Source organism: Sebastes umbrosus, chromosome 17 (assembly GCF_015220745.1).
Source record: "Sebastes umbrosus isolate fSebUmb1 chromosome 17, fSebUmb1.pri, whole genome shotgun sequence".
NCBI classification, from domain to species: Eukaryota; Metazoa; Chordata; class Actinopteri; order Perciformes; family Sebastidae; genus Sebastes; species Sebastes umbrosus.
Window position 1 is genome coordinate 22,969,770 of NC_051285.1, and position 27,508 is coordinate 22,997,277.

Below are 27,508 nucleotides of genomic sequence, written 5' to 3' on the forward strand. Positions count from 1 at the left end.
TTGAACAACAAAAGTGCCGATGACCTGTAATTGACAGAAACTTCTAATGCAAAATGATTCACGTCTCCTTTAATCCATTTGCACTCTTCGTTTTAAAACTTCGTAAAAAGAAGCTCCACACCCCCCCTCCCCTGTGCACTTCTGCTGCGATCAGCTTTCTCAGACTCGATCCTCAGTCAGCTCCCGTGCAGCCAGAGAGCGGCTCACTCTTACAAATTGAGTCAAGTCTCCCAGTCCGCGCTGCCAAGCAGATATTGACTGCGCGACCAGGCTATCATTGCTGCTCTTAGTCATCCTGAGTGCCGGCTGGATTTCCATTACAATGCCAGGTGTCATAGTTGTTTTAGCTTCGGAGAGCCGGGGTTACTGGAAAAAGCTTGAACTTGTGATAGTGAGCAGCTCTTCAGAAAACACAACAAACATATCTTTTATTACGCTCTATCGATTTCAGAAGATGTCTGTTTCTGCTACTTTCAAGGGCGGCGGCTTCACGGTCAGCGGCAAACAGTGCTCGCATGAGAGCTACTCTAGCTGTACGAGTATCAAATCAATGGTTTGTGTGGGCAGTGAGGGATTGTGCTGGTAGCGCAGCGATGAAGAGGTAGGAGGCTTTCACTGATATTCTAGTTGCACACTTGGGGCTCTGGGATTGACTGTTAGGAGGAGAAACAAAGAAAAGAGGTCTGAATGGGTGGAGGAGAGCTATCCCTGGAGTGTGGTTTGTCTCTCTGTGGAGTTCCGCCTCTCAGTGTTTGCGTATATCCCAACCCTGAACCCCGCCCTCCCAGCTCTCAGTACAGAGTGGCCCCGTGTTTTATCTGCAGGGGCCCAGCGCCTCAAAGCTCGCTGCCTAATGACACTTTAATGACCTTCTTTATCAAACTATCATTGGCTTTTGTGGAAGAAACACAAAGGCACAGGCGTGCGCTCGCAAGGCCACTTCCCGTGCTACTCTGAAATGATGGCAGCCAACGCAAACAAATCTGGAATGGATAAATGAGGAGCAACACACAAATAATCAATACAGGAATGAAATCCAGGCAGCAGTCTCTAACAAGTGTCAGGTAAGCAGCAGGGCGAGGGCTGGATTTTATCAATCAGACCGAGAGTATGTCTGGATCAGATAAGATGCAGCTCGAGCCGACTGGATCTCCGCGAGCCTTTAATGAGAAGAGAAACTGTAAAATCAACCTGATATCGGAGGCTAACTCCAAATGGATCAATTTCATCCTTCAGATCTGAGAGGGATGAAACCAAAGTGCATTCGCACGTCTTAAAGGGGAAATCCAGTGATTTTACACATCAAAGTGTGTTTACAGGTCTTGGGGTGTATACTACTACTGTTGGAGCTCCAGACGGAGCTGCGTGAAGTCTGAGAGATTGCCCTAAGTGATCTCAGTTGAGTCAGTGTCGAATGGGGGTGAAGACGACAAGTTTGAAAATGGAAAAAAATGAGGAGTTAGAAAGAAGTGAGGTTACCATGGCAGTGGTCGAAAAGTAAAAAAATGACGTCCTAATGTCTTTTCCTAACCACTGTTCCTTGACCTCAATGAAAGCATCGTGGGGTCAATGAAAGGTGTGAAGCAGAACTCATGAGGACTTAGGAAAAGACAACGTGGTGTTAAGAGAATCCGACTGCACTTCACTAGGCTCCGTAATTATGATGCATCGGATGTTATTGAAATCGGTCTGCTGTGGTGAAACTACAATATACGAAGATGGACTACAAAAGACATATGCTCGCCCCGTGCGTTCTTAAATAGCTCCTTCAGTGACAGGCTGCTTCACCCGCGGTGTGTGAACGAGAGGTTCTTCTGCTGCTGGAACACTTTACATCAACATATAATTAAGGATAATCTGACCTAACGTGGACAACCGGTGACAAATATCACTTCATTACCAAGGTTGGAATTGAAATTTAAAATAAAAGAATAACCTACAGGCTACCACAAAAGTTTATATGATAAATATTGAGTTATTGTTTGAGTTATGAATCCCAGTTAGTATATGACTGTATGGAAATAATTATTAAATCTATGCAAGATGGGCATATTGTTTGTTTTCATGAGCGGCCGAATGGTGCGTCGCTTTACATGTTGTGGCCGCAAGGAATTGTGGGACAGCATTATCTTTTTTCCTTTGGTAAAGGATGGTCCAGTGTATAAGGAGTGCTGAAGGAGATAAGAAAGGAAGCATTGAAGCACCTTTCCTTAGCATTTTGAGAATTTGAACAGCTCTTATCATGTCTGCTACCGAGATACTTCTGGTTCATTTCACTCCGTTAGGAACCTTCCTAAGCAAAAAAGATTTTTCGACCGAAGCCCTCGAGGGTTTGACAAAGAACGCGTGGAATAAATATGTCTTTTTGTGCAATGCTAGTGTACCTTTAATGCCCTAATGTAAAACTGCACGTATTGCATTACTGTCCAGGATGCATAATGCAGAACAACAAGGTCGATGTTTTGTGACAAACCTTCAATTAAGGTAGAGAAGACATGAAGCAGTATTCTAGTTCCCACTGCAGGCTGGATAAACATAATTTCAACAGGCTCTTACATGGCCCGCTAATCTAATCCTGAGAGGAACGGCCAGCGTGATGAAAGAGGCTGACATGACACCCAAGTGTTCATTACTTGAGCAGCCAGGAGAGCAATTTGCATGTGGACTCCCACTTAACATGGCAAACTGAATGCCTCTGTTGTTGACATCATTGGCTCAGATAAGAAAGGGGTGACAACAATAACGTATTGTTGTTTTGAATAACAAAAAACAACTGAAAAGAATTATAGATTGAGCTGCGAACAGAGATAGCACTGGCTGACTCAGAAAGACTTGGATTTAATGCAGGGACTGTATAAAAATGATTAGGGGTGAGAGGGGGTCAGAGAAGGGGGAGGCTTTTTACTTGTTCTCATCCCAGATCTCTTCTTCCCTGTGAGATTTATTGAATAATAAAAAAATGTAATAGTTGCACAACAAAGATGGTTTTTGTTTCAATATATAACAAAAAAAATTAAGAAAGGACCTACTATGCTTATCTTCAGGTGCATACTTGTATTTTGGGCTTCTATTCCTGGGTTCTTGAGTTTCCTCTTTTCACCCTCTGTGATTGGTTAATCGAATCAAACTCTTCAGACTCCGCTCCAGCTCCGCTCCAGCTCCACTCTAGCTCCGCTCTAGCTCCGCTCTAACTAGCTTTGTTTGAGGGCGTGCCAAAATAGCCGCTAGGCAGTAGGGATGTGACGGTGAGGAAATTTTCCCACCGGTTAATAACCTTGTGACAACACCGGTGTTGCAGATTATTCCGGACATTTTACAAGAAAAGATGATGATGATTTTTTTTAGTATTTTTAACATCGGCTGGCTGTGTGTCTGGCCTCTCTGGTCCAGGTTTTGCTGCGGGGCCGCAGGGGTCTACCTGGCGCCGCTGCGCCGTGCACACCGCCTGTGACCAATCTGTCCTCCCGTGGCAATTGCCTCATTAACATTATGGTTCCCTTATAGTGTTGGGCTTAAATCTGAAATATTGCCTAATAGGTGCATTTGCTTTTTGCTTCGACAGCAAATCCTCTGCCATCTCGGTGGGTGGGCGGTGGGCACGTAATGTAATTGGTGTGTGCCCTACCACCGTGCAACACCTGTAACACCGACTACCACGACAAAACCTAATAGGCAGCTATTATGCAAATGTGTTACTTGATGACATCACCACATAACGGAAGAAAAGGTTGAACTTTGGGTTTTGTAACTATACAACTATATAACACACTAAAGGAAAGGGAAAAAGCACAAAAGCATAATAGATCCTCTTTAAAATAAAAGGTAAAATGTTGGGAAAGGTTTTGATTTTTACAAAATAAATAAGACTCAACTCGCCTACCCACCCCAATAATTTTCATACAGTCCCTCACAGCGGTTTTAAAGAGCTGTCCACAGTAGCCACCGGGCAGTAAAAAGCTACATGTGCTTCCATCAATTTCCCCATAATAGACCCAAGAAGCAGACAGTTTACTAACCTCCCAACCCCCAATTAACGGTGTGCATTTGTAAGAACTCAAGACAGGCAGAGAAGTCCAGACCTTTCTCCACAGAGAGGAATTAAAGTGAAGGGGCGTGGAGAGAGAGAACGTGTCAGCCCCGATCGGATGAGTGAGGCTGAGTACACGAGGCTCATCATGATGGCTCAGAGATGATGAGACAGTGAATAATGGAAGGACATCAAGTTAGCTGCACGGCACTAATGTGTCCCAGTTTCACTGCAAACTTTACACACAGATCTAAAGAGAGGAGATTTCAATTCTATTTGTTTTTTGTTGTCATATTTTCAACCTACAAAAGAGCTCATTTAAAGTTTCTTAAATTACTTTTTCATTCATAATGTTGTTATCCGACATACTTGCAACGTGTTAATCTTGAAAAATGTCCTCGTATTACTTGCTGTATTTCTTAACACTGACAACTTGTTTGAATGCAGACTTCAGCAGCTTTGAAGTGGGCACCGGCTCCAGACTGAGGAAGTAAAATATTGATTTGGAAAGGCAAAACAGCCAGGAGCGTCCAAGAGATTTCATTGTTCATCATCGGCTTCGGCCTTTTTTCACAGGTAGCTGCAAGGCTGCCGAGGCCTTTGTGTACGCTAATGAATAGCAAATACATTTATGCGCTTGCTTCTCTGTTTTTTTTGTGTGTGCCTCCACGGCAAGGGTAGTAGAGGAGAGATGCAAAACTAAATAAAACAGAGGGGAAATACATTGTACTACCATACAAAGACTGTGCAACTTTGCGTAGCTGAATGAGCTAAATTAACCTTGAATCTCTTTCTCAGCGGCGTAGCGAGAAATAGAAAGGTACTCCAGGAGACGGTGAAACGGCTTCACAGCAGCGAGAATGAGAGAAACAGATTGAATGGGTTTTGCGAGGGCAGGAAGGTGTGTGATAACCTGGCGTCCAAGCGTGACGCCGAATCACTTTCATCGCAGGCCTCTTACACAGAATTCACTGGCTTAGATTATTACACAAACCTGGAAACACACCGCTCATAAGTGATGTATTTCATTGTGAAGTTCAGATGTAGAAATTTGGAATCTACTCTTGTCAGTAAATGTCAGAAATCCAATATAGTGTAGTCGCAGACATTCATACACCTTGTATCTAATATTCTTCCCAAGATATTACTAATAAAAAATTCAATTGTGTGAGCTTCAAGGCCCCTTTCATCACAATGCCAACACCTCTGCTTTGGATCAAACTCTATTGCCACTGTGTGTTGACTGTCGTAACTCTGTTACAGAAGGGAAGGGTCGAGTTAACCCTCTGAAATCCACATTAGATCTGTTTTTGTCTTTTTTAGGGGGGGGGGGACAGGAGGTCTTTAGAGGGAGATAGCAGGTCAGCAGTAGATGTCACATAGAAGTGGTGTACATCATCTGAAAGCTGGGAACCTGAAGATTAATTTGAGGTCGCAGCTCAGCACTGTGTGTCAAGTTGTTCTAGTCATAAATCAGAAATAAACATACATGAATTAATTAATTAATTAAATTTAATTGTGAAAGTGTATAAGGGTTTAGAACATTGTGATTGAAGTATATGATGTCTATTTCCATGCTCTATAATGTCTCATAAGTTGTTGCAGCAATTTTGGAGTTGATACCATTTGTTACACAGATTTGGTGCTAAATTTAACCATTTTGTTCCACTTGAGAATTGATAAAAATTATCAATAATCCCTCCAAAATACCACATTAAGACACCAAGACCTCGAGGAACTCCATAGAAAAAGCCATGCTGTGATTTGATATCAAAAACGTTTGACATTTAGAGATTTCTGCAAGAATTGCATTTTTCGGCATTTGGATGGCGAGCACCATCCTCTGAATGCTCTAGGTCTCTAGTTTGTGGTTGTAAAGTTTAATGAGGCTGTGATTATCCTAGAGGTTACCACAGGTCATTTTATACAGAGAGGTCAAATTTTTAAAAAAAAGGTCTCACTACAATGAAATGGCTACTATGGGGACTAACATCATCACACATGAATACAATTGGGCTCATTGGATCCACAAGAGTCTCAGCTTTACATTGATACCCAACTTATGTAATTCCAAGACTGTTTATGGAACCCAGTATGCAGAAATATTCAAATACATAATTTTTAGAATAGTAAATAACACATTTATACTGCCCAAAATTGCATGTGATTATCATAAAGTGGGCATGTCTATAAAGGGGAGACTCGTGGGTACCCATAGAACCCATTTTCATCTATATATCTTGAGGACAGAGGTCAAGGGACCCCTTTGAAAATGGCCATGCCAGCCTTTCCTCGCCAAAATTGAACGTAACTTTGGAGCATTATTTAGCCTCTTTCCCGACTAGCTAGCATGACACGGTTGTTACCAATGAATTTCTCAGGTTTCCTATGATAAATGTATCTTCACTCTAGCTCTAAAAGCTACATCTGAACCTGCTACAGCCTCTGAAAGACAGTAAAGTCGGTCAGGATCGTGGTCTCAGGGGTTAAACTCAATAGGAAATGGGTGGCTCCTCTCCTGTAGATGCAGCGCTCTGTAATTCCTGTTTTGCCGCGGTGTCATCTGTCGGTTCGCTCCCTCTGGCAAACACTTACATAAAATATATGAACTGCGCCTATTATTGTCACTCCCGGCACAGACAGAGAGACGACTGCCGTGCAGTAAAAACCTGCACTGAGGCGGAGAGATTCACTCTCTAAACAAGGTGGTATTGTTAAACCTTGGTAAGGATCAGGGGGGGAGATTTACGGCTGAGCGGAAGCTTAGTTCACTAACAGTCTACTAACTAACTGTCTTTGTGAGCTCTTCTATAGAGGACGGACAATTTAAAGTGTTTTATAATGAGAAATCAGCAAGAGAAAGACAAATCAGACAGGACGGGGTTATACAATATACGTTCGAGCCTCGCAGCCAGCAAATAGAATATATTAGAACAGACTAATGCGCTGCTTATCTTCTCCGACCTACAAAGCCAGACAGACAGTCAGCTCCACCGGGACGAGAGCAGTCAGACGTGTAAATACAGAAACATTAAAAGAAGAAGCGCAGAACCGCAGTGGACCTTTGGGTGCTACTTATCCTGTCCTCCGTGTCACCAGCACCCTTACTCCTGAAAGAAACTTCTTCTCCATGTGGCTGCCGTCCAAACAGGGGGACATTATCTGCTCTTCACTTCAAAGACACATGAATGAGCACACGCATTAGACTGTGGCCTTACATTACCGCAGACTTGTTTGATGTCACATTACCTTGCACAGCGAAAGACATCAACACACAAGCCGGAGGGGAGAAAAAAAAATAAATTTCTCCTTCTCTGCCTGCCAAGGATATTCTTACAGGTAAAGGTGTAGACGAAGGCAAAACAACGAAATGCATCTAATAAATCTTGATCTGCCGGCCCATGTTTGTCATTGATGAAATGTGGTGACGGGAAACATGTGCTGAGATATGTTGTTTAATTACAGCAAAGGCCCAAAGCTATATATCAGAACGCTGTGTTATTCTAGGGTGTCTCCGTCCGCCACCTTTTTTATCATCTTGTCTCCCGTTCTCTTTTTCCATAAGCAAGCATTTTCCATGAATAGAACAGGTGAGCTGTCTAGTCCCGTGTAGACTATAATAACCCAGATGCAAGCTGATGTAAATCAGGTGCTGATTTACAGCAACAACCTGGGGCAGTAAACACAGAGTGTGACCCACTTACACTCACTGTTATATACACAGGTACATACAATCATGCATAAGTGTTTGCATATACACCCGTAGGGAAGCCTCCGCTTCTGAAGTCAATGTTAAAGTGCCTTAAACTTGCATTCTTTCCAATAGCCACCAGGGGGCGACTCCTCCGGTTGCAAAGAGAAGTCTGATTGTATAGAAGTCTTGATTTATTACCTCAGTAAACATTGTAAAAATGAGTTTCTGGTCTCGATCACTAGTTTTAAGTCTTCTTCAATACAGCGTGATGTTCATTTAGTAAATTATGGTGCCATTTAGTCAAATAGAGTCAAATAGACCATAAAGCAGGGGATGCTTTAGGGCGTGGCTACCTTATGATTGACAGGTCGCTACCACGGCGTTGTCCAGTCTGGGAGTTGTCCGTGTTTTCGTCTTAAAACTTTAACCCTTTCACAGTGTGTTTTCAGTTCATGACATTTAACATTGAAGTCGCCTAAAAATGTCTTATTCAGCGTTCAGGCGTACTTAGCTCCACCCTCTCTTGTCACTTCTGGTTGCAAAAAAACCAAGATGGCTTCAGAACGGCAGTCCACAAACTAATGGGTGATGTCACAGTGACTACGTCCACTTCTAATATACAGTATATGATATGCACACATACAACTCTCCAGGTAAAGAGTGGCACAAAAAACCCTTGACATTTCACGAGTAAATCCAAACGATTAGGGTCTAAACTGCATAATGTAATCACTGTGTGTTTATAGTGGAAACAGTGTGTGTGCGTGTGTGTCCAGTAATGAAAGCATAACAAAAGGGCAGTTCGTAACAGCGGTGTGTCTCTAGGAAATTGCCTTTTCACCGGCCGCACACGAGGAGTATTTCCATTTCCCCCCCTCTATCTATCTACAGACAAATGGAGATGGGGATGGATAATTTCTATTTCTCTCTCACACAGTGAACACACACTTTTCCGTCGACCTCCAGCCTGGCAGGCAGCAGAGAGAAAGAAGCAGAGGGACGTCCAAAAAACGGATGCGACAGCGCATCAAGCAACACAGATAGCAGATGAACGTGTGAGAAGAAGCCCACACATGAGAGATTGCTCTATATATATGAAGAACCAATCATCTTTAAAAAAGAAAATGAGTTGAAATACCATGCAGCTCTGGTCCACAAGAGTCTCCAGCCACTAAATGTACATTGAGTTTCGCTCCATTATTTCAACCCCTACTCCGTGTGCTCAAGGTGAGGAATCGTAGCGTGGAAGATGAAAGTTTTGGAGTTGCCGGGAGTTGAACTGTGCCAGCAATGAATCTGCAGGTAGTCAGCTGGGACCTGGCGGAGCGTGGGCACAAACAGCAGGGACTCCATCCTAATGTGATGAGCTGTGCTCTAGTCTGCACACAGCCATGTTGATAATTAAGCTCAGTGCGCCTCTGGGAAATTATGCTAATGACGCTCCTCTTCCGACTACCTACATTTCTCGAAACGTTCGGCTTAAGGTGATCCCGAATACACAGCGGCAGCTAAAACACAACTGCCTAATACATGTTTCTGAAAGAGATTAGGGAGGAGAAGAAAAGGGGACAGTGGGGAAAGAGAGTGGTGAGAGGAAGAGATGAGTTTTCAAAGATTCAATGAAGTACTTTGGTGGATAGTGTTTGCTAATATGTTTAAAGGACGAGTATGTAGCATTTAGGTAGATTCTAGATAGAGCCATTCGTGTTTTCACGTTCTCGCGTCGGCCACCGTAGTTCTCCTACACGGGAAAAGTTTCAGTTGGTTGCAATCTGTAACCTCTCCACTAGATGCTGACAAATCCTACACAGTGCACCTTTAAAGAGGACTTATTGTGCTTTTCCCCTTTCTTTTAGTGTGTTATAGAGTTTTTTGTCCATGTAAAAGATATCCAAAGTTCTAAAGCCCAAAGTCCACGCCTAAGGGAGTTACTCTATTGCTTGAAGTCCCGCCTTTTCTATCGTAACGTGGTGATGTCACCAAGTAACACATTTGTATAATACCTGCCTAGTGGTTAGTTTGGCACACCCTCAAACAAAGCTAGTTAAAGCGGAGCTGGAGCGGAGTCTGAAGAGTTTGGCTCGGTTGACCAATCACAACAGAGTGGGTCAGCTGACCAATCAGAGCTGACTGAGCTTTTTTTGGTGGGGGCGGAGCTCAAACAGAGCTTTTCAAACAGAGGGTGAAAAGAGGTGCTGTAGCACAGCCGGTGTGACAAAAATAGAGCGTTTTTTTAATACAAAAGCATGTAAACATGTTCTAGTAGAAACCCAAAATACAAGTATGCACTTGAAAGTAAGCATAATAGGTCCTCTTTAATACTGGATGGTCCATTGGAGTTTTACTGAGAGCAAGTGACAGAACAAAAAATAAAAGCGTCAAGAAACACTGACGCAGCTTAAAGTGAAAGTGACAATTTAGGGTGCGTAAATGAGTATATTTGACAGTCAGTAGCCAGTGATGAACAATAGCTGCTACTTTCCACTAAAATGATTAATAACACAAGTGGCGGGGGGGGAATCAATTTGTTGGGTCCAGCTTGCTTTTCAGTTACCATAAAGAGGTGAGACAAAGCAGGAGTGCGTGCTCAGAATAGCCACACAGCTGGTTTGAAACCACCAATCACTGGTCGGATTTCAGGTGAAAGTGACTTTTTAAAGAGAAGATCAAACCATTTTCTGTGGAAATTGTCCGCTACTGTCAATGGAGGCAAAGAGCTGTTGACCTTGACCTACGAAAAGAGATAAAAGAGTGAGCGTGCAGAGAAAGAGAAAGCCGACGAGGAAATAAAATACAGGGAGTTGGGAGAGATTAGCAGGGCAATAAAATAGCCTCTGCTATCTTCAGAGTGAGCAGGCCTGCCTGTGGACCGGTCAATCAGCGCTCAGTAATAGGTCTGTTTATCACTGACTCATTCACACGGCTCTAAGCTCATACAGACTCACCGCATAGGTGGTTAAAGCTCCCGGTGGTGAATGCACATGTAAATGTTTTCTTTTAGTCTCATAGACTCTTAACTCTACACGCATTTTGCATCTTGGAGATTATATCAGATGATTAAATTCAGCTTTAATGATTCCCTGTGTGGCACTGCTGCAGCAGCAAAGACAATGATACAGATAAGAAGACAACAGATACAGAGTATTGAGGGTGAGACAATAAGCAGTTACAGTATGAGAACATATTGTTAATATGCTGAACGGATAAAGAAATAAAGATGCCGTTGTAAAGGGATTACAGGTGAATTTAAAGGGATAATTCAACATCATTAAATAACGCAAAAACCAGAATGTAAAAACAACATGGTTTCACAAGGAGTTAGCCTATACGCTGGACTATTTCCAGTTTTTTTTGTAGGGCTGAGTATTGGTACTTGACCGGAAAAAAAAAGTAGCATCGAAACTTCTCTAATCAAACGATACCTGCAAATAAGTGTTTTGCATGCAGCCAATCACCGCGAGCGTTCTTTGATTTATAGCGACGTGTGATTGGTTCACTGCTGCAGTAACAGGGAAAAAGAGATATTGCTGCTTACATTTTTCGTGCCAATGTCAATTGGCAATTGAAGATAAGAGAAGGAGAAAAAAAAGCAAATTCAAGAAGGATAGAAATACAAGATGCACAGCATAGCATACAGTTAGTTGGACATCATTTCCACAGCCTCCAAACAAAGACCACTTCAGTGTCTCCGAGCTCCCAGCGCATGCTGAGCCATCTGAACTCGTGCTTATGACTGTGAATCTCCATCCTGGGAGCGCTGTAGCGATGACACATGAATCTCACACGCTGCATCCAATCTGTCATCTTAATTACTTTCATTTCCATATCACCATCTATTTTTTTTAATGCTGCAAATTAATTTACACCTCAGACAAATTGCTTGTCCTTGACTTCCTTATCCCGCATGAGGCAACCCACGGTGCACATGGCGTTGTGTGTCAATGTACAACCTAACCAAACCTAATCTCTCCCTCAATCCATCCATCCCACCTCGCAGATCGAATTAGCATGGGAGACAAAGTACCTCGCATGCATGGATGGGAATATAAATAATAATAATACAAGAGAGAAAGTGGCGAATAGATTGAAGACATCAATCAACTGTGAAAAGTTGCGTTCGGCGTGACGACGGGGTGTTGTGTGAGGAAACAGTCAATGAGGAAACAATGGTTTATCTGATGATACCTGAAGGTCTGTCCCTGTGCAGCATGTGAACCGCTGCTAAAGGTGATGTCTGTGTGTGTATGTGTGTGTGTACAGCCGTGTGTCTGACATTAACCCCCTGATTGTGTTGACAGCCTATGGCCCTGAGGCTAAGCCCTTAAGCTAGACGTCTCCTGGGTTCAGTAACTGCCTCGGGTCCAATGGGGAATGTCAGCAGTGCAAGTCAGAACAACGCGATGACACTGGTAGGTACATTGTGTATCCAGCTGTGCTGTGGCATCACAGTTCACATCTGTGTGCCATAGAGTCAGTCGGGAGAACATGCCACAATGAATACGATACCAACCTTGATTTCATGTCTTGTGTGTATTATGCAAAGCTGATAAAAGCTACTACATTCGAAAAGTGACTACAAAGAGACACTAAGCAACAACAGAGAGATGCAAAACAACAACAAAGGGATGCAAAACAACCACAAAGAAATAAAAAACAACTACAAAGTGACACAAATCAACAACAGAGAGACACAAAACAACCACAAAGAGACACAAAACAACAATTAGGAGACGCAAAACAACAATTAAGAGATGCAAAACAATAACAAAGAGACACAAAACAACAACAGAGAGATGCAAAACAACCACAAAGAAAAGAAAAACAACCACAAGGGATGCAAAACAACAACAGAGACACAAAATAACAACAAAGGGACACAAAACAACCACAAAGAAATGAAAAACAAACCACAAAGAGACGCAAAACTACAAAGATGCAAAACAACAAAGAGATGTAAAACAACCACAAATAAATGCAAAACAACCACAAAGGGACACAAAACAACAAAGAGACACAAAACATCAACAAATAAATGCAAATCAACCACAAAGAGACATAAAACAGCCACAAAGAGATGCAAAACAACTCCAAAGAGACGCAAACCAACTACAAAGAGACATAAAGTGACTACAAAGATTCACAAAAAATCTTGAGACACAAAACGCAGCCGCGCCGTTTGTAGTCATTACTTGGAGTTACAAACAGCAGCAATTTATTGATATTATTTCATACTAGAATTTTTAAAGTTGATTATTTGGCACTGAATAAACAATGTTACTATTAATAATGTACAATGTATTCTTGCCCAGAACCCTGGCTTTAAATTGAGTATTTTTTATGAAAAAAACCTGTGCCGTAATGAACACATGCATGAAACAGCCCAGAAGATGTCGTGGCTCTTGCTGAATAAATATACATGTATACATAACCACACCGACTATTTGATTGAATGCACTGTAGAACTCATAACTTCTAGCAGAGCACCACAGGTATAATGAAAAGTGCAAAATGCATGAATTCATGAGGTGGGCTAAGAACAGGGTACTTATTTTCCAATTCACTGCCACACATTTTTCAAATTGCAGAATGTATTTTGAATGGTTTTTTCTACGTCCCGTGGTGACAGAGCTCACTCGGCCCGTAGACGACCCTGCAGCTCAAGGGAGAAAATTTGAAAAGCCCCGCTACAGGAATTCACCTTTGTTGTGTAAATTAATTTAGCATCCATAGACGGGTTTTTAAAAAAGTGACGCCTTGGCAGGGTGTTGTTGATGAAGCGGTGCGAGAGAGAAAGTGGATCAGTATGAATGTGATGTGCACAAGGCTGCTGGAGACAAAAGAAGATCAGGAGCCTTGCACCTGGGCGCCGTAACTATATATGAGCTCCCATTAATCAGTTTGGGTGTGTGTGTGTGTGTGTGTGTTGCAAATGTGCCTCTTTGTGTTGTGCAGTCTGCACTTGGAACATCTGAAAATAATAAATGAATGTCCCTGTGAATAAATCATGATCTCTATCTGTGTATGCATATTACTGTGTAACAAGTGTATTTCTCACTGTTGGATTGGGGACGAGAGGGTACTGGAAAAAAAGACTGATCAGCTGTTATGTGCTCTATATAATAAAATAATTATTTGATTTGTTAAAAAACATTTTGGGGGGAATATATGTTGATAATATTTAGGGGCTTTTACAGCGCCGAAAGAGTCTCTTTTTACGTAGAGTCATCCAAGCACAGTGATGGAGAAAACCATTTTGCTTTGTCTGTGAGAGTTCAGATGGTATATACCTGCGGTGGAAAAGAATTTTCTCCAGCAATGTGCACAGACTTGCTGAGTGAATTTTTTTTGCTCTAAACTATCATGTGCTTAGTCATGTTTTCTTGAGGAAAAGTTAGATTTGGCAAATACAACTTATCCTCACGGGGGGAAAAAAACTGCAGCCGAGGCAGTGTCATCTTCAAAAAGAGTGGCTGTTGCAGCGAGGAGTCGTGCTGTGGTTCAAACCTAGACGATCATTATCTGATAACATATAGAATTCTTTATGAAGAGTGCATGTGTGTGTATATGTGTGTGTGTGTGTGACAGCGACATAATGAATCCCTGCAGGAGACATGGGGCCCTGCTGGGCTGCTGTAATGAAGCTCTGCCCTGCCATCGCTCCCTGACCCACTGGCATTAAGGCAAAATGGAAACCATTACCTTCAGCCTTCACCTCAGCCTACCAAGAGGGGGAGGCGTACTGTGTGTGTGTGTGTGTGTGTGTGTGTGTGTGTGTGTGTTAGGACTGGGAACAGGAATGAGGTTGAGACGGGTGACAGCGGGGGGTTGCAGACCAGACAATACTCCTACTGTATATGAAGAATATGTCTGTAACAACATTGACAGGCTATAGTCTAGAGCAGAGGTCTGTACTACGAAGCAGGATTTGGGGTTAGCGAGGTAACTTCAGGGTTAACCCCCTCAGGGTTGTCAGTCCTACGACGGTGGTTCACTTCTTACCTGTTCCGGAGCAGGTTAGATAAGAGATCAGCTCGTGATTTATAAAGTGATTTATTCATCCATTCTTTTCTGAAAGCTATTCATACATCACTGCCCCATCTAGACGACTATATCTGACTTTTGAGTATTCCGTTAAATGAATAAGTCCTGTCCTACCTGCATTAGGCAGCTGCAACTACTTTTAGTCTGGATTATGTGTTTAACTTCTTCGTATTTGTCTAATATCATAGTTTGCTCTTCCTTTGTAAAATATGCCGCTCTGCTGACAGTAGACTTGTCCATGTTTGTGATTGGTCAGATGCTGCAAACACCGACCCCTTTCATGTGAACGCGCTCATAGCCAGATAGAGAAACACTGGGTTGATTTACCGAGTTGGATCGCCTACTACTCTCTAAACAACTTTAGCCTAGACATACTCTATTTCAGACCCACGACAGGCTTAGAAGAGGGGGGGGGTTTTAAAGAAGATTGGATGTTTCCTCTCAGTCACATTCCAGCAGAAGTGTCTAAAAAGTGCCAAGAGATCTTAACAGCTCTGTGTATGTGTGTGTCGGTGCTCCCCAGCTAATCTCGTCCTTGGTTGAATGCATCTTATTAGGACTAGAGTGTCTTTGTTTGTTGCGGATTTCCAACAGAGTAAACAGACCATGCGTTTCAGATATGTGTGTGTGTGTGTGTGTGCATGTGCATCTAGGAAACCATTGTTCAGAAGTGTAGAAATCCACGGCACCCCGAGGGAGTGAGAACAAAAGGGAGGCTTTTGTCTTAATTCTCTACAAATGATATTTCGCAGGGCTGCCTTGTGTTGGTCGCGGCCGCGGCCGCGTCCTCCTCCGCTGGTTGCTCAAATTGGAGTGCAACTGGCTGCAGATCATTTGATCAGCAGATCTCTGGGATCAAGTTCATTACAAGAGATGGAGCACCACGGCAGCCGGCCACGGATGAACCCTTTAGATAAGACGGGCTTCTTTCCTTCTGGCTGTGCTTTTCCTTTCTATATCTTTTAGAGATATTAGTCATCCCTTTTCTCCTCCCCCTGAAGCAGTTGGGGAATGACTATTTGGTTAACAGGTGATTGGCAATATCCACTATTAGCATCTAGCCATCTGGTCAGAGTCTTGGATTTGAAAAAAGCGTTTGCACAGAAACTGGTGAGGAAGAAACACCCGTTTAAAAGCTAACACAGCTCAAACTGTTACTGTGTGTTTTATGGCTGTTTAATGAATCGTGCAAAAGTTGGCCAGGCTCTATGTCAACCTGGGATCAGTTTGACATGAGTTGAAGTGTGCACACATGCTTAGCAGTAGCTCGTGCCCGAGGGGACTTGGCTTGGGGAAGTGGAGGTTGGACGGTTCAAGTCCGGCACAGTACCAGTACGGAGTGTGGACTGGTAGCTGGAGAGGTGCCCTTGAGCAAGGCAACTGAACCACTAACTGCTCAGAGCGCCTGACTATGTGGCAGCCCCATCAATCTAACATCTCAGTTACAGTGTGTAGGATTTGGCAGCATCTAGTGGTGAGGTTGCAAATTGCATCCAACTGAAACTTCTCCCATTTGCCAAGCGTGTAGGAGAACTACTGTGGCCAACGTGAAAAATAATAAACGTGAAAACGAGAATGGCCCTATCTAGAGCCAATGACTACGTTTACATGCACAAAATATTCAGTTTTTAGCCCTTATTCCAAAAAAGAAAATATGTCTACTACACGTTTATATGGCTAATGAAAAAGGAATATTCATTATATATACATATTCCACTAATATTTCCGTTAACATAAAGCTGTGTGAACTCCGATTATCGAAACCGATGGCGGATTTGTTGGACTGTGCGAACACAGCCTCCCTCTTTCAATCCTTCAACCACTTTCTTGAAAAAGTCGGCGTTGTGATATTTGTATTAATATCCAAAAACCTGTTGATATCCAAATCTTTAATAATGTTTAAAAGTAGGCGTGTTTCTCCTTCCGACCTAAGGCCTTATTCAGAACAGAATATGCTGTCTACATGACCCGTATCAAATTCAGAATATTGTCATATTCGGAACAATCGTAGAATATTAGTGTGCATGTAAACATGGTAAACAAGGTAACGAAAACACGATTGCTAGTTTTAGGTGATTATACACTAAAGAAAACATACCTATTAATATTATATTCCATTTCTGCCAATAGACACAACGTTCATTTAATAAAGTAATTATCATTCTTCTAACGTTACTAATATAATATCTAGCTTCTGCTCTCTTAACTTGAGGTACTTCAAATTCAAATTTGTGTTCAGTTGTAGATGATTTTGGTTTCTGTTGTCATCATGTGATGGTCTCTCTTTGCTCATGCATCTCTTACATCTTTAATGAGCTTCTCCCTTCCTCCCTGTGCCATAAGTGGAACACACAGGTGCACAAACACACATCCTAATGACATCTCTTGAAGTGCTGCCCATGCTAATGGAGTAATAAGGGACGTTAGCAGCAGCTCCCCTCAGCCTCACCCTACGTCATCTCATTGGACTTCTGAAGTCTCAACGCCAGAGTGCTCATCCTGCTCTCTAATCACTCACATCTTTTCTTCAGAAAGTTACCTCCGTGCCGATAAATGGCTTCCTCAGTCTCTCCCTCAATCGATCACATGCTTTCAGATCTGTAAATGAAGGCTTAGGTAACAAGAACGGCCAGCGAGGTAATCAAGAAGACCACCGAGACACAAGGGAGGGGAGCGCTAATGTGGTGAAAGCATTTCCTTGGTTACAGCAGCCTTCATGAAAGCAGTCACACACACACACACACTGGCCTGTGTGTGGCTGCGTGACCCTTCTTGGGAGCAGAGTCTTGGTGACAACAGTGTGCCTCACTCTCCTTTATTTAATGCTTCGTCCTCTCTCCGTCACACACACACACATGCAGGGTGTCAGTGGTCAGGGTCAAAGGGTGACCTCTGCTCATTCAGGCGTGACTCTGGAGCTTAATCACACATACTTATTGTTTCGCCCTCTGAGCATCTATCATGGCAAAACTGACAGGCTGAAAGACATGAAGGAAACCGTCACTGGTGGCAACTTCGGAAATGCACATTCAGTAGTAGAATAAATGATTGTATATTACTATTATTATCAAGTTTGATGCTGTGTTATTTTAAAATTTGAAACTAGGGCTGCACAATTAATCCAATATTAATCACAATTTTTGCTTCTTACAATTAAATGAACATGATCGACTGCGATGTTTAAAATGTGTGCTCTGTTTTGGCTTCACTTTTGGGGAGCTGTCTTGCCCATGGACTGTATATGAGAAGTGATTGTAGTCACCCATTGACATCACCCATTGGTTTGTGGACTACGGTTTTGAAGCCTCGAGTCCGGCATTTTGGCCGTCGTAATCTTATTTTTTTTGTCGTGGCCATCTTGGTTTTTTGGCGTCGCCACCTCAGTTTTTGCGACCAGAAGTGACACGAGAAGGTGGAGCTAACCAAAAAGGTTATAATTAACTTTGATGAACTGAAAACACACTGTGAAAGGGTTAAAGTTCTAAGACAAAAACATGGTCAACTCCCAAGCCCAAAAGTTTTGGTACAATTTTGCTTCTAGTGTGAATAAGGACAGGTCTTATTTTGATGTGAAGATTTGTACATAGCAGAAATGTAGGCCAACATTTGCTCTGTTTATTTAAAAGTGAAAGTAAATATTTTATCCCTAAAATCAATGAATAATCGTGATCTCAATATTGATCAAAATAATCGTGATTATCATTTTGGCCATAATCGTGCAGCCCTAATTGAAACACCTTTTACAGATTCAGTATCCTGATCTGCAATTTTGCTGAGAGTGTGCTTTTTCTTCTCAAGTGTTTCACAGAACTTAATGGCATCATGAATCATTTATTGAATTGTATGTCAACACACACACACACACAAGCAGGCTTACGTCCGGTATAATTGCAAACACCCCAGTTCTATGATTGGTCGCACCTCTCTGGTTTGCCTCCGCATGGTTTCAAAGATCAATTTCAACACAAATACAACCTCTACAAATACACACACAGACCTGCTGATTGTCCTTCACTTACAGCAACAACAACACGTTGATAGGTGGCGTGGACTCACTGTGAGAGGACGGTAATCTGGACAACAAGGACAGGTGCAAGGTGTCCTCAACGCATGAAACAATATCAGAGTGGGTATTGAGGCGGAGGTCGCTGGGTGTAACACTGGGGATCAAAAACATCAGCCCAGCTGCAGAATATCATGTTTAGCCCTCCGCCTCCAACACTCAACATGTCATGAGAGCAAGATGTCTGGTTGCTGCTGGTGCTGGCCACTCAACTGACACGGCGAGGTGCTCGCACACTAGCGAGCAACTATTAAGTGTTATCACTAGAGAATGGTGAGGCAAGCAGGGCAGCGTAAATAGAGCTGTTATCTCCCCTAGAAGCTGGTACAATACAAAGTGTTTGTACGAGTGTACACACACTGCACAAGGTAAAGTGTCCCCACTTGATATCCTGCAAGCTACATAGAGATCCTCATGTAAAGCCTACTCTCACTGGTATACATTTCACAATGTGGTCTTTAAAGGTGCTCTATTCAGAGCATTAATGTAGCAGTTTGTTATGTTAAGATAGATGTAAAGATGTAAAGATATGTAAGGGATAATGCTAATGAAGCAATGCAGCATCCGATGGACCCTGACGTAAAGTCTTGCATCATCCTGAAGGGGTTTATTTCACAACGATGACCCGCTAGCTGTACATTATCCCGCTTATTACACGGCTACTTACTTAAGAAATCAATAATATGTCACAAAAATGGTCCTCCAGATTCCAACATCAGAACTGCGCCCATAGCAACAGTCTGTTATACATAGCAACGGTCTGCTATAAAGAAATAACAGACCGTAGAACGCCGTGATTGACCAATTAGAATTGAGGATTCGACCAAGTCGTGCAACAAAGTGGAGTAATGTCTACCTGAGCAGAGAATGAAGTCACTCTCCCTCTGTGTGTGTTCTAATCCGAGCTTCTCCGTGCTTTGTTGACGTAGCTGGGCCGGCCAAGTGTGCCTTTTAGTGCATGCATATTTGGCTCCTGTAAAGGGCCGGTGTGAAGGATTTAGGAAGATCTATAAGCAGAAATTGAGTATTCAAAACTATGTTTCAGTTAGTGTATAATCACCTGAAACTAAAAATTGTTATGTTTTGGTTTGCTTAAAATGAGCCCCTCAAATCCTCATAGGGAGCTGGTCCTCTTCACGGATCCTACATACTGGTCCCTTAAGTAATATGTTCAAGTTGTGATATAAATGATCTTTCAAATGCATGTAGGATTTCAACAACAATCTTGTAAACTTGAACAAACGCAGCTGTATCTACACTCAAACAGTCTCTCGAGCCACTTGGCACTTGTAACACAATGGGTGTGAAAAAAACAAACAATCTAAAGAAGAAGGCTTTTAAAACATTCTGCTTCATGTTGCAGCTACGCTCAACCAAAGGAAGAGCAGAGCCACTCAATTGTCCCGCTATCTGTGGGAGGATAACTAGGCAGAAGACAAAGCCAGGTGCAAAACTGACTGGCCAAGCTTTAATGACAAGGCGTCATCCATGTTATTAAGGCCTTAAATCAGCACTTATCTCTTCTCTGTGTACAAACAATTCCCTCATCCCGAAGGCATCTCATGCATGTCTGGGAAAAAAAAAACCTCGGTTAGAGGATGGTGACACCGCAAACCCCGAAAGATGCAGGACTTTTATTATTGTTACAGGCCCCTGTGACCCTCTACCCACACACACAAACACACAATGATCTACCAAGTCACATTAACACTGTGCTGGGTTCCCTCGTGTCAAATTATCATGATAACTGGGGCGTTTATCGCGCAGCACAAAGACTGGTTAACATCTTCAGTGGCTACTCTATTAACAGCTTTATCACTAAGCAACAGAAGAAAAACCCCACCCCCCCAATCTCTCCCTTAACACCAAGGGACGCACACACACACACACACACACACACACACACACACACACACTGTCCCTTTAAATGTAATGGCGCTGTGTCTAATTTGGAGGGTGTTTGACAGACAGCATTTTAATGACCCAGAGCCTGGGTGAGGACTTAAGCTGACAGAAGCATCTATAGGGCCTCTATCATGTCAGGGAGAAAGACTTTGAACAGTCAAATAAACTCACTATGGAGAGTGAGATGGGGGGTTGCTATTATACTATTAAATCCAACAGCTATGAATAACCAGCGAATACAAAACAAATACACAAAATACAGAGAGTTTACAGTGAGACACTGGAAACCAAGTCAGGCCTTCTCCCTGTCCTCAGCATAATGCTACGGCACTCTGGGAGTACTGAGTAGCATGTAATGAGAATAACCATGCAGCTTTAGTCATGAAATGCCTAATTAGCCATTAGCATGCACTAAAAAGCAGCTATGAGACCATCACTGTCTCTCCTCCACAATCCCCCACTGAGATGATACAATACAGCCCAGACTCGGAGGATGCTCGCTGTGGGGGGAACCGCCAGCCTATCAGATGTCTCCCTCCACGGTTCAGGTCACAGCAATGAGACCATGCACGCTAAGGTTCCTCTTTCATAGCGCCGGTCCAGCACGCCCACACACAAACTACCGGCCTCCTGCTCCTCTCATTTTGCGGGTTAATTAGAGTGAAGCCGTCTGCTGTGTTTACAAGAATGCAGCCATATGTAGCCCAGATTATGCTCATCAACACTCGGTGTTCAGAAGAGCGGGCTTTAGCTAAACACGCACGGATACGTATACGAGCACAAAATCATTTTCCTCTGTCTGTGTTTTGGGCTAATTAAGCAGCACAATTTGGTGAGCGTCTCGGCTAATGAGAGGTGATGCGCTGAGACTGTGTGTGTGTGCAGAAAACAATCTGTGTAATTAGAAAAGACAACACAAATCTGCCATTGAGTCAAAATAATACTGTTATCCCAAAAGAGAAAGTTTGTTTTTTCTTTCCACATCCACAGGGAGGTCAGAGGAAAGCATGGTCGTGTTTAGAAAGGAAAGAGCAAACTGGGGAAACTCTCGCGAGTTGGTTAAGGTTAGGCATTGACCTTGAATGGTTAAGGTTAGGCATTGACCTCGAATAGTTAAGGGTAGGCATTGACCTTGAATAGATAAGGTTAGGCATTGACCTTGAATAGATAAGGTTAGGCATTGACCTTGAGTAGTTAAGGTTAGGCATTGACATCGAATAGTTAAGGTCAGGCATTGACCTCGAACGGTTATGGTTAGGCATTGACCTTGAATAGCTAAGGTTAGGGATTGACCTTGAATAGTTAATGTTAGGCATAGACCTTGAATAGTTAAGGTTAGGGATTGACCTTGAATAGTTAAGGTTACACATTGACCTTGAATAGTTAAGGTTAGGCATTGACATAGAATAGTTAAGGTTAGGCATTGACCTCAAAAAGTTAAGGTTAGACATTGACCGTGAATGGTTAAGGTTAGGCATTGACCTCAAAAAGTTAAGGTTAGGCATTGATCTGGAATAGTTAAGGTTAGGCATTGACCTTGAATAGTTAAGGTTAGGCATTGACCCTGAATAGTTAAGGTTAGGCATTGACCTTGAATAGTTCGCAAATATACCGTCGCAATGGCAACTACTACGTTGATTTGAACGGGATTGTCCATTCTACTCCTATTCTATTTCTATGCATGTGGTTGAGGGACAGTCCATCTCTCTGCCCACTGTCGCACCTCTCTGCCCTCCAACAGTTCAACTGGTGTGTGCAGGTTTACACTGAATACATTTACATTCATTAGCGTTGACATTTGCGATTGTGGTGCATTGACGTGGAATTTGGCTTGTACTGGGTGTGTGATTAGGTTATTGATGTCTGAGTTTGGGAACCACTGAGTGTGTGTTTAGCCAGTAATGACGGTGTAATTTCGTGGGAGCAGAACCAGACAGAGGTGCAGCAGGACCGATGCATCAGAGGTGAATGACCCCGTCAGCGGCATCACGGATAGAACAGCAAGGACAAACTGAATATAATATGCAGATCTGCACTCAGCGATCCGGACAGCTGAGCATGATGAATGTGCGAACTAAATATCAGCATAGAGCCATCTGTAAAGCCGGTCACTGTGAATGACCGACCAATAATTGCCTGGATGGATTCTTCTGTGTGAGCCAAACCAACTTAACTCTGTCATACCTGACGGTGTGATAAGTACAGGGTAACATTGCATTTTACCCTCATTTCCCAAAACTCTCTTGAGTCACTTGCTTTAAAGACATCATCATTAGTCAAATTGACCAAAAATGAGAGAAATGGACCCATAAGCAGGAAGCAACAAACACATGTCTCCTGCTGAGGTATGGTGTGTTTACTTCTTGTTTTACTTTAGTGGTAAAAACTATTGAAATGTTATCTGTGATACAATAGAAAATAGAACAACAGGTAGAAAAGAGTCAGCAAACTCAATCAGTAATTCACTTATACAGCAATATCTAGCTTTAAGTTTGCTAACTTTAGTTAGCATTAGCCAACACAAGCTACCGGTCATACCAGACCAGGTGGCAACCTCTAGGTCTGAAAATTGAAGCCAATGTTAAAGTGCCTCAAACATGCATTCTTTCCAATAGCCAGCAGGGGGCGACTCCTCTGGTTGCAAAAAGAAGTCTGATTCGGCTGTACTTAGCGCCACCCTCTTGTGTCGTTTCTGGTTGCAAAAAACCAAGATGGCGGCAGCCAAAATGCCGAACTCAAGGCTTCAATATGGTAGTCCACAAACCAATGGGTGACGTCACGGTGATTACGTCCACTTCTTATATACAGTCTATGGTTATACAGCAATATATAGCTTTAGGTTTGCTAACTTTAGCTAGCATTAGCCACCATAAGCTACCAGTCATACCAGACCAAGTGAGGTTGTCTCGCTTTAACAGATTAGCATCCCAATCTTTGCATGTTGTGAGGGTGCATGCATTTTATGACATCATCAGACTTAATGTCTTTCAGGATGGTCGCCGTGTCAGATAAGGCGACTGTGTCCGGCCGTGACTTGATCAACCGCAGCATCACTTCGGATAGATGTTATCAAACTAGGTGAGAGAAGGCAAAATAATTCACATGAAATGCTGAGTCCACAGGCCTCATGAGGCATTCTACACAGAACCAGTTGTCTATGACACATTTCAGAGGATTAAAGGGCAAATTGTTATGCCCAATGCAAATTTCCATCTGTTGGATGAGGCCAGTTTCAGGTCAGTATTGTGTAGTCTGATCCTGGGTTTATTCAGAAAGTATCAACACGCTAGCAACTCCCAAAGCCCCTCCAAGTCCAGCCCTATAAATGCACCACCACGAATCCTACATTACCCTCCCTCACTAAGTAAATATGACCAGTGTGCCCAGTGCAAGCCAAAGCATGTTTGTGTGCTTCCATCACCCACATCGCTGCCCATGCACATCTCATGCCCAGCCTGTACCCACCCAATGTACCATCTGCCTTGGCAGTCAACTGCACCAGACCAGGCCAGACCATTGCTCCAAAGAGGGCTGGGTCGGTGATGGGGGGGCGGGGGGGATGCTCCAGATGCTCCTCAATCCAGCTGCAGCCTGTTGGCAATGTCACGGCATGCCCCTGGATTAATGAGCCCCCCCCCCCCACCTCTGCTTGTTCCTTGGGCTGCTGTCCCACTATCTGTATGGTGCCTGCCAAGCCCATTATCCATGCACGGTTTAAGTCAAAATGCCACACGCTCACTAACTGATCGATGGGGTCTTAAACAGTGGGGAGCCATTTAAACAAGGAGTGGGGGTTTGTGTGTGTGTGTGTGACAGTTTTCTTGCCGCCATCTCATCTTTCCCAACCGTCTGTATGGATTTAGGTGGCGGGCCCGTGGGCCGGGCTCCATCGATTACAACCAGCCAACCAATCATGCTGACAGACAGCTCGGGTTGAGAGCGCACCTTGGCTTTTAATAGTGCTGTCCACGATACCCATGTTCGCGCGGAAAGCCGGGAACGGATAGTAAAACACTGCAACACACATGGACTGACACCCAGCAGGCAGCCACTGTAACCTTGTGTTTCTGCATAATGAGACAGACAAAGACGTAGACACAGACAACCTCGAGCAGTCGCAACACACACAAGCACACACACACTAACAGACCAAAACAATGCTTTTTTTTTATTCAAGCCTAAGCTTTTTTTGAGCTTTTCCCTTGTCCTGTGTGTGTCTCCGTTCTGCTAGCAGGCTGAGTCGCAGCTTAAAAAAAATACTCGGAGAGGAAAAATGCAAATGACCTTGTCTCATCTCAAAGCAAACACTGGGAAATTAAATTAAGGCTCCCTGCGACTTGGGAAGTGCTGTTTCCTCAGTCTTGTTGGTTCTATGTGTGAGTGTGTTTTCAGTGTGCCGTGAGCAGTGGATGCTTTTATTGAAATCTGGTTAAGCCCTATTTCACTTCTGTAATTCTTCAAACTTATGTGTGAATAATAATAAATTTTGGCCGGAGCAAATGCGATTTCCAAAAATGTGTTACATTATGGGTGTTTCTGTGGCTTTGAGGGAGAGTTCAGCAGCTTTTTCTTTGTTTTTTTGTCTTGTTTGTGCGTGTGGGTGCCGTCTGTGAATCCAGCTCTTTGTCTGGCCTGCTCCGTTGTCACAACCACTAATAGGAATTCACAGCCGTTTAATAATTCACACCGAGGTAGGCGGCTACGGTAAACTGTCAACAACACAAGCTCCTACTGAAATCCCATTAACTGCCAATGAATTATTCCCACATTACATCTGTCCAAGCTTTTATGTACACCACACACACACACACACACACACATGGACATATGTATCACACTAAACTCACAATATTACTAATGGTCCAACACTAAGCAGGATAAACCTGGAGCTCTAGCGGGGCTCTGAGGCACTTTCCATTATTAGAGCGGTGAAATGGAGACCCCATTGGCCTTTGGGACGGGGTGCTAAGCCCAGGGACATTATGATAATGGAGGTTCTACGGGGAGTAGATGCCATACAGGCTGATGTACTGTCTGGCGATACTGCACAATGACGGCAGCCTGGCTACAGGTTCGGCTCGCTCCTCAGATTTAACGTCCTCTGCGGCATACTTGCGTCACATGGCTTGTCTTTCCCACTGATTTGTTATTGGAAGAAGCAACAGAGTTGAAGGTGGAGAAAATGTCAGATTGTATTTGCATTTCATATATCTGAGTGTGCACATAGTGAACTGTTGATTTAGGTTGATTGAAATGTTGAATAAATCAATAAAATTCAAATTTAATTTATTTGACTATTGAATTGCCATTATCATTCAATTTAATATTTATAAATCTCTTCTCGGTAAAAATGTTCTCCTGGTCGTCAATGTGAGGTTGCCAGGCAACCGGTGGAGATTGCAGGATGTCACTGCTCCCGGCCAAGAAATAGTCCCACACACATAATCCCCAGTAAGCCACACATTGTTGTTTTTACACCTTTTTTTAACAAATTAAACAATCAAGATATAACTTGTTAATTAGTGAGCTTCTGGGAGGCAGATTTTGTTACCGTTGGACAGAGCCAGGCTAGCTGTTTCCCCCTGTTTCCAGTCTTTATGCTAAGCTAGGCTAACCACCTCCGGGTTCTAGCTTCATATTGAACGGACAGATATGAGTGTGGTATCGATCTTCTCATCAAGAAAGCGAATATTTCCCAAAAATGATGAACTATGTCTTTAAGAACGACAAACAAGCAATATTTGTGGTTTAAACTTGAGTTTGTTTGCTTTTTGTAAGTCCTGAGAGATGTCTCCCAGTGTCAGGGTACTCACATCAAAACAAAAATACAGAATGTTGAGTTGAAAAAATTACAAAAATTTTAATTGATAAGCACATTCAATTACAAGCTACTATATGTCCTGTTCATAATACTTTAAATCAGTGGTTTAACAAAACTAGTAAAAACATGTGATCCAATTTTCTTATACATAAGACAGACAGAGAGAGAGAGAGAGAGAGAGAGAGAGAGAGTGACGTACAAATGTACTATTAAAACAAAGACAAGCTGCTGGTCTGACTGGGTGACATGGAAAAAATTATAACTGTTAGACCTTTGGGATCGTAGAAATAGAATAGGAGTAGAATGGACATCGAACTCTTTTCCATGGTCATTTGATTAATACAAAAGAAAATGTTGATGGTGGTAAGTTGTTATGATGATAACACAGGTCTGTGGGGCCGTAAAGGGTGGTTGTAGCTCGCCAGGAAGAGAACAGATACAGCTAGGTAGCTAAGTAGCTTCTCTGGAGTAGTGATGCTATGTTGCTATGCAATGTTGATTTAAATGGGATTGCCAGGTCTTGGTTACTCCTATTCTATTTCTATGTTTAGGATATTTATGTATGTAACGATATATGTTTATGTATGTCTACGGAAAAATCCCCAGTTCTCTAGTTGTTCTTCAAATTGGTCGGTGCAGTGACGAGATGTCAGACAGAAACCTTCATTATCAGTCGTTCTGGGAGAGACCTGTCCATGTTAATTTAGACTACGGTTCCTGATATTAAAAAAATAGTCCCATGATAGAAGATAAACAATAAAATGCCATATATTACTCTACATCCCCTGTGCTGTGGAATATTATTTCATTTTAACAGACGCAGCCTTTCCTCGCTGTTTCAACGTGAAGTGCATCTACACAACAGCCTTCAACCACCAGTAGGGAGTGGCTCTTTGTCTGTCTGCTGCCTGCACACACAGACACACACACACGCACACACACAGACAGTCACACACA

General features: G+C 42.9%; 1 protein-coding gene and 1 long non-coding RNA gene across 2 annotated transcripts in view; both read right to left on the reverse strand.

Moving 5' to 3' along the window:
* LOC119475415 overlaps positions 1 to 27,508 on the reverse strand; it is a 307,840-nt gene that overhangs the window by 123,101 nt on the left and 157,231 nt on the right. The gene's annotated exons all lie outside the window — the stretch shown is intronic.
* The window catches only part of LOC119475413 (transmembrane protein 211), a 112,154-nt gene that overhangs the window by 3,072 nt on the left and 81,574 nt on the right, over positions 1 to 27,508 (reverse strand). The window lies entirely within an intron of this gene.